Below are 8,569 nucleotides of genomic sequence, written 5' to 3'. Positions count from 1 at the left end.
GTACAGCGGCACTGGATGCGTGTGACGTCACAAAAACAAGGGCTTAAAAACCATTTGGTGTTGACTGATCAGTTTCACTCCCGGGGCTACATTTGCGATGCTGGTCTCGGGAGTTTCTGTTTCCAGATTTTTTTTTTTTTTTAAATTAAAAAAATATAATAAAACACTGCATTATTGTGGATAGGCTTTTCATTATCCCCATGACATTGATGTTCATCACCACAAATTAGAATGTTTTTAAAAATCCCATTTTGTAGCTCCCTCCTCCTTACAAGCTACCCTATCATGCTTTCTGAAGACCAGGGCTGGCTGTAGAGTTGTGGGGCTCATTTTGGACTATTTTGGTAGGGCCTCCTGGGTTTGATTATTTCATATTTGCTATCAGAAATATATGGTATAGGGGACATGAGGGCACAGCAGGTTTGGCTGGGTCCCACTATCTGGCGGGTCTGGGGTTCGAGTCCTGCTTGGGGTTCCTTGCAATGGACTGGCATCCCATCCTGGGTGTGTCCCCTCCCCCTCCAGCCTTGCTCCCTGTGTTGCCGGGTTCAGCTCCGGTTCGCTGCAACCCCACTTGGGACAGACGGCTTCCAACAGTGTGTGTGTGTGTGTGTGTGTGTGTGTGTGTGTGTGTTTTCACCCAAAACAGATCTCTGCTCTGGGGAGGAAACAGGAGCATCCAGTAACCCATCTGAACACATGGGGAACATGCAGACTTTGCACAGACTAAAGAGGAACTGACCCTACACTCTAATTTTACACTAAAGGTGCTGTGAGACACCTGTGCTACCAGCTGCACCGCAATGGTGCTGTATTTGAAAACATTCTGAAAATAAATTTTATATATTTCACCTGGGGGGGGGGGGCGTGGTGGAGTATCTTGGAGCGAATCTTTAACTTAATATCACACGTCTGACATTACTCTATGACATTAATGGAACAATAACAACTGACCTTTTTTGTCAGCATGAGGGTTTGTATGTTACTGGCTTAATGTAAATGATGTATGGCTTGGCAACTTGCTGTAACAAAATATTTGTCAGACTGTTTCCTCTACCTTGTGTTAATTGACTATAACTTTGCATGTTGAGCTTTGTCTCATGGTGGTGCTGGAGGCACCTTTAGACAATTTCCCAGCCCTTGTCTCATGCGGACATAAATATCAGTCAGATTGGATACTTGCTCAGAGAAAATAACTTTGTGCTGGAGAATCATTTCTGTAGTCACAGCACGATTAGGTAAGCACTGGGTTGCCTTATGTGTCGCTGCTGTTCTTATCTGGCACACACTTACTTCTATGCAAATAACAATGTATTATATCTGACACACGGGGGTGTGGTGGCGCAGTGGGTTGGACCGGGTCCTTCTCTCCAGTGTGTCTAGGGTTCAAGTCCCGCTTGGGGTGCCTTGCGATGGACTGGCGTCCCGTCCTGGGTGTGTCCCCTCCCCTCCAGCCTTACGCCCTGTGTTGCCGGGTAGGCTCCGGTTCCCCGTGACCCCATATGGGACAAGCGGTTCTGAAAATGTGTGTGTGTATATCTGACACGTTGTTTCTTCTACCTTGTTAACTGTACATTTGCTGCTTTGGTTTATCTTATCATGAGACATCATTGCTGAGATGGATAACTGAGAACAGAAAGAATACCAAAAGGACCTCTATATGTGCTTCATTGGCTACAGCAAAGGCTTTGATTGTGTTGACCATGTTAAAATGTGGAATGTAATAAGAATACCTCAGTATCTTGATGAAGAACAGATCACAGTGAAACCAACTGGCAAGAGTAAGACAAGGGCTTGAATGCTCTACTTAACTTTTCAACTTGTACACTGAAAAGATTACAAAACACAGTACAATTTATTCTTATACAGTTCTCTACCCTGAAGACAGACTCAAACAAAGCAAGTGACAAATCATATAACATAGAATTGCAGAAAACTCTATATTATTAGGTGAAAAGTACAGTTAAAATAATAGGGGCACATAGATATTATGGCCAAGCTGGAAATCTCATTAGGTGCATAACTGATGACTTATGATCGTGTAAAGTGCTGCTGGCAGCTGTCTGGGAGAGCTGGACTGAGCACAGATTGAGCAAAAGCTCAAAAAATGTCTCTAATGGCAAGAAGCTCTTTGCAGAAAGAACCTCCTTGCTACCTTTGCCAATTTTGTTCTGCTTGTTCAGCTTCTGAGAGAAGAATGCGCATGGATGTAGCTTGGGTGGAGATGTTGAGAGAAATCCGCTCCTACCCCTACCTCCGAGGCATCTACATCTAGCACAAGTGGTGGTGCAGAATCCGGATATGAACTGTTTTTTAGGCTCATGGAAAGATGAGAGAGATGTAGCAATTCACTCAGGCCATTTGGCTACACCTCTTGATATGGAGGGAAGCAACCAAAATAAATTTCTTAATGAAATGCCAATGGAAACTTGAAAATCCTAAAAGTATTATATTTCTTTCATACTTTGTGGTCTGGGCCAAACAACCACCATGAAAGAGTGGATGTCCAGGAGTAAAGAGAGGGTTGTGGCAGTTCATGCTGTTTCTGTGCCATGACCAAAAAACCGCTGTGAAATTTTTCTACAAGTATGTTGTTCCAGATAATACTGAAGGTGTAAATCTACAGTCCTTTGTAGGGAAGATTTGGTAAGAGTTTTAATAGAAACGGTCGATAATTCACAGTTACATTCAGATTTTTTCAACAAAGGTTTAATGATAGCAAATTTAAAGGCATCTGGAATCCTGCCATTGAGTAAAAATGTATTTAGTACACTAACTGTAGGTTCTGAAAAAACAAGTTGGGTTTTTGATTTGGTGGGGATTGGATCAAAAGGACAGTTTGTAGTTTTCATAGTAGGTTTCAGTGCCATATCCTCGGTGGTATTTAAATTGAAATTACTTAACTTAGGCATGGTGAAGCAGATGGTTTGGTCTCTGCCGTAATGTCATCTGATTTATTATTAAAAAAGATCACAGAATCACTCGTGTGAAGGGATTTCAAAATGTCGTTCTGAATTCCTACTACAAAAATTACAACCATTCTGAAGAGAATGCAAGGATTGTTTCTATTTTACCAATTAATTTAGAGTAATATTTAGATGGCAAGCTGCAAGAAGTGGTTACATGGAGTGCTTTCTTATATTTTTTATCAAATTCACCACATGTTATACTGTATAATAAATCTGTAGCTGATCTCCATTTATGTTATAATTTATGAGATTTTAACATAATGGGACACAATGAATTATTGAACTGATGGTGAGTTCCTTATAGCTATGATTACTTCATTACTTAATTATTCTTAGCTATTTTTATTTTTTGGGCACATACTGTAGTTTTTTGACTAAGTTCTTAACAATACAAACATTGAACAAACGAATGACCGGGAAACAAAAATAGAATTCACAAAAAATTTGAAAAATTAGGACAATTCAAAAGCCTTTAAAGCTTTACAGTTACTGAAGTCAAGATAATATTGACAAATTGCTCGTCATCACCATTAGAACAATAAAGAGAAGTTTTTTCCCCATTAAATTGACTTTTACAACGATGACATTTTACAAGTTAAGATTAATCACATAGCATTCTTAACCTGTTTTCCTACCAGTATCATAGCAACCAACCAAAACATCTTTAAACAACAAAGTCAATACACAGAGAATCATCCATGAATCTATTCATGTCTTTCCAGACCAGCTGGGTATATGAACCGTTCCAAAACAAAGGCAGAGCAGTTTTAGAGCAAGAATCACAAAAAGCAGTTTGTCTCTCTTTCTTTGCAGTTTTAAGATAGTTTAAATCTGGTTAAAAATCTATTAATTATTTTATAAGAAAATTACCTAACCTTATTTAGACCTGTGTACTTAAATGGTGTGGTCCAGACTTTTTACCATTGAATATTTGTTGCAAAATGGGTGGCATGGTGGTTCAGCGAGTAGTATTGCCTCCTCACAGCCCCTGGGTGGTGTGAGAGAACATGGGTTTAATCCTTTCTTGGTCTCTGTGGAGTTTGCATGTTCTCCCTGTGTCTGTGTGGATTTTTCTATGGGTGCTCTGGTTTCCTCCCACAGTCTAAAGACATGCAGCTCAGGTGAAGTGGTGGCACTAAAGTACCTGTAGTGTGTGAACAAGTGAGTGAGTATATGCATGTGTCAGTCATCTGCAATGGACTGGTGTCCCTTCCACGGTGTGCACCCTTCAGCCTTACACTTCATGCTTTTAGGAGAGGTTCTGGTTCACCATGACCCTGCTTAGGCCAAGGGAGTATTGAAATTGGACTGATAAATTTTCAACAGAACTATTCAGCAGAGCAAAGGGGGAGATTTTTTTTAAAAATGTTCCTTACCAAAGTGTCACAGGGATCAAGACAAGGAGAAAGTGGAGAAAAGTGTCACGTAAATGAATACATGTAATTAAGTGTAATGACAGGTAGTTTGCATCTATGCCAAGAGAAGTCAAGAAACACAATCTAGTATAAGGCTGTGAGAGTGAGACATTACAAAACTCAAGTAAATCGTACAGAATTTAGCAGAAGCTAGAAATGTTAACTAAGAGTGCCTGACTCCTTATATCAGTGAATACTGAAGTCACCAATTACCATGACTTTACCATAGGAAACAAATAAATTGGCAAGGAAGTTGCTAATTTGTCCAGTAACAAGGAATAAGGCCCCAGATGTCTGTAAATTTGTAATATAATTATTTTAGATTTGGATTTAACATCTATTAGTAAAACTTCAAAAGATGTAAAATTATATAGCTTTCCAGAGGTAATTTGTAGTTTCCTGTTGAAGAGAACTACATACAGCTCCTTAGCCAAAAGTACAAGATTTGTGGAAATAATTATATCTTGTGCGTCCCTGAATAAAAGGATCGTATCAGAGTTGCTACGACAAGATTGAGCAAGAATAAACTGATTGTATTGGTAACTCAACAGAATGTCCAAGATATGAGAATATGTAACAGGCATTTTACCCAACTTCTCGGCAAAGGTGCTGGTTTGGCTTTTACAGTTTTAATAAGTTTCAAGTCTCCAGCATGAGCAATCCTCTGTAAGATCTGCTTAAATTCCTGCTCTTAACTTTAATTTGCATTTTCATTTAAATTATGACTATGTGCATGGCACTCATAGTCATGGCTGCATGGAGGGAAGGAGGGAGGCAGGATGAAAGTCATCTGTACCCCACGTACCCCTGACTGACTGCCTTTTTAACTCTTCCATGCAGTAGGTGTGTTCTGACCTGAGAAGGAAAAAGAGAGAAACAAGAGCCCCAAAAACCACTCCTGACCTGGCAACTGTGCCACACTTGTCACCTCTTTCAATACTTCATACAAATAAGCAGAGGGCCTTTAGTGTGGACTTTGCACATGCTTTTTTGTCCTGTCATTCTCATGGAGTGCAAACGACACATTAGGTAATTTGTAAGATGCCGCTTTGCAGTGATTTTGGGAAGTAGCCAGAGAAAGATTATTGTTGGTTTAACATGTAGCTATTGCCTGGATGGTGCTACAGTTAGTTAGACAATTTTGCTGTCATATTTCTGGATAAGACATGAGATCCCCTCCAGTTAGGGAGGAGACCATCATGCTTAAAAAATTCTGGCCTTTCCCAAACCCAATATGTCTGGATTCATCTAATGTCTCTAATCAAACATTGAGGGAGAGTAACTTTCGATATACTATGCCGCCATAAACACACACACACACACAAAAACTGCTTGTCCCCAGCAGGGTCGCAGCAAACTGGAGCCTAACCCAGCAACAGGGGCTGGAGGGGGAGGGAACGCACCCAGGACAGGACACCAGTCCGTCACCAGGCACTCCAAGCAGGACTCGAACCCCAGACCCACCAGAGAGCAGGACCCAGCCAAACCCGCTGCACCACCACACTCCTACAAACATTCTTGATAATTGGCTTGATATGACTAAATTCCAACACTTTATTTCAGCTTTCACACACATTGACATAAAACTCTCAAATACCTCTGACTGCTGAAGACAAATATCAATAGTACTGACAAGCAACTACAAGTTGAATACTTTGTTGTCAGCAAAAGAATCTAGTCTAACCTGCAAATTGGAAATCCCGTTTAACAGGAAATCCTCGGTTAACATAGTTCTGGATCATTCTGAAAAGTCCAGTTGCTAATTACAAGCATGTTATTCTCTGTCTCGACAACAGATCTGCCTAGTGTTAAGTATCTGTTATAGGTCTGAACCGGGGCCCTAGGTGCCAGTGGTATGACCTTTGGTTTGTTGGACCACTTTCCATCTGGCTCCTGCTGCCATGCAGTCTCACAATGGTGCTCTGTGAAATGCCGGGAAAATATTCTAGTAAGAAAATGATGCCAGGGATACAAAATGATGATGAAACAATGGCCTATAGCAATGCTGAAGGCTGTTTTCTACTCAATATCCCACTCACATTCTGATGCGATTATATACACTGCACAGATCCAACTGAGTAAAAAAGGTGGTACCTTTTACCTCTAGAAGTGTTGCTGGAACCAAGTATATGGGCACTTAATAAGGTTTAAAAAAAGAAAATGCCTGCTGGTAATGTTGACGATTTGATTATACCTTGTTTAGTACTTCTGCAAAATAAGGCTCCACTGACAGCAGATTAATTTATTTCTTTCATTGATATTATTGAAAACTGGTGTTTTTTTCCTTGCATTAACTTCTGGAAGGGAGTAGAACCTGATAGCTGGTATGCTCTCTAAACCTTTCTAGGGAACTCTGGCATGATCTCAAAAATTTTTTTTAACCCATTTAAGATGCAGACTGCCTTCTCTACTGCGAGGTTCAAGAATCCTAAGATGACATCCTAGACAAAATAAATTTATTCACAACAGCTACCATTGTCCTCCTAGTTCCTCTACTGGAAGTAAAAGGTGTTCTTGATGATGGTCCATATACTACGACCTATTGTTCCCACTGTGGAAGCCATCTTCTCCATTCTATAGATCACTGATACCTGTGAGAGAGCTGGCTTGACTATCAAAAAGCATTAGCTGGAGACCATCCCGGAGACACAGAGCACACCTGGGCGGGACGTCAGTCCCATCATTGGTAACCATACACAGAGACCAAGACATGGACACACTGTGGGCAATTTAAATTCCCTAATTCATTGGGGACAGCTGGTAGCATAGTGGTTAGTGCTACTGCCTTTGGCTCTAGAAGGTTGCAGGTTTGATCCATACCTCTGGCTGTAGTGCCCTTGGGCAAGGTACTTACCCTAAATTGCTCCAGTAAAGTTACCCAGCTGTATAAATGGGTAAGTAACTGTAACAATGTAAGTTGCTATGGTGAAAAGCATCAGCTAAATAAATTAATGTAAAAGTTATTTGGGACAGCAGAGTGAGTAACACTGCTGTCTCACAATTTTTGAGAGGATCTGGGTTTAATCCCTGCTCAGTGTGTGTAGAGTTTGCATGTTCTCCTTGAGTCTGCATGGGTTTCCTCCCACAGTCCAAAGACATGCTGTTCATGTTCCCCCATAGTGTGAGTGACACAGAGGGAGTGTGTTCCACTGATGTATAAATGAGTGGCCCAGTGTAAGCAGTGTATCAAGCAGTGTAAGTCACCTTGGTGAATAAGGTATGGGTTGATAACACTACATGGAGCTTATTGGAAGTTGCTTTGGAGAAAAGAATGTGCTAAATGGAAAAAAATGTAAATGAAAGTCTAGTAGGAGGCAGAGCTTCCCCTGATGAAAGCAGTGGTCAACAAATCCACTGCCATGTGTGCCAACTTGGCATAGGCTGAGACAGAATCAAACCTAGGCTCAAACAGCACATGCACAGTGAAACACCAGTGCTACCCACTGTTCCACCTAGCTGTTAGTTGTGAACTTTATTGCACTATATTGGAAATATCTAAGACAAATTATCAGTTTCTTTCCAGAGTGGACCCAGCTGTGTACCAAAGGATAGACTCCTGACCTCTGTGACCCTGCATTGGAACATTGGTTAAGGTTAATTAATAAATGAATGACAATATATTGAAACACACACACACACACGCATTTTCAGAACCGCTTGTCCCATACGGGGTCGCGGGGTATATTGAAACAGAAGTTTAAAAATATTTTTCATACATGTTAAAGAATGGTGTTATTTTCATTGTCATGCATAAACAAATCTTTTATAATTTGTTTATGCATGTATTTTACTTCATTTTAGCAACCTACTTTCTGTTCAGGATATGATTATTACTTTTTCTATAAATAATGGTAACTCAAGCCCTCCACAATGGGAATTCAACTAATGTCCTGATTTAAAGGAAGAAACTAACCCTGTTATAGGAGGAATATGTGTATTTGCTATTTGGTATGCAGCTACTTGGGAAAAAGTATACCAGTAAAATGCCAATAAGAAGCAAACTGTTCTTCAGTATATTGCCTGTGACTAAAGCATTTAATCTATTTCTGCATGCACTTCTGCATTCCAAGAACTGTATGTGCCTTTGGATAAACACATCTCCTAAATGAATATATGTAAATGTAAATATTATGCACACAGAAAACAAAAGAGGAGCAAGCCTCTTTACATAAGGGAATACCCTTA

Source organism: Scleropages formosus, chromosome 16, assembly GCF_900964775.1.
Source record: "Scleropages formosus chromosome 16, fSclFor1.1, whole genome shotgun sequence".
Taxonomy (NCBI): Eukaryota; Metazoa; Chordata; class Actinopteri; order Osteoglossiformes; family Osteoglossidae; genus Scleropages; species Scleropages formosus.
The sequence above is the reverse complement of the archived record's forward strand: the minus strand, read 5'-3'. Positions refer to the sequence as shown.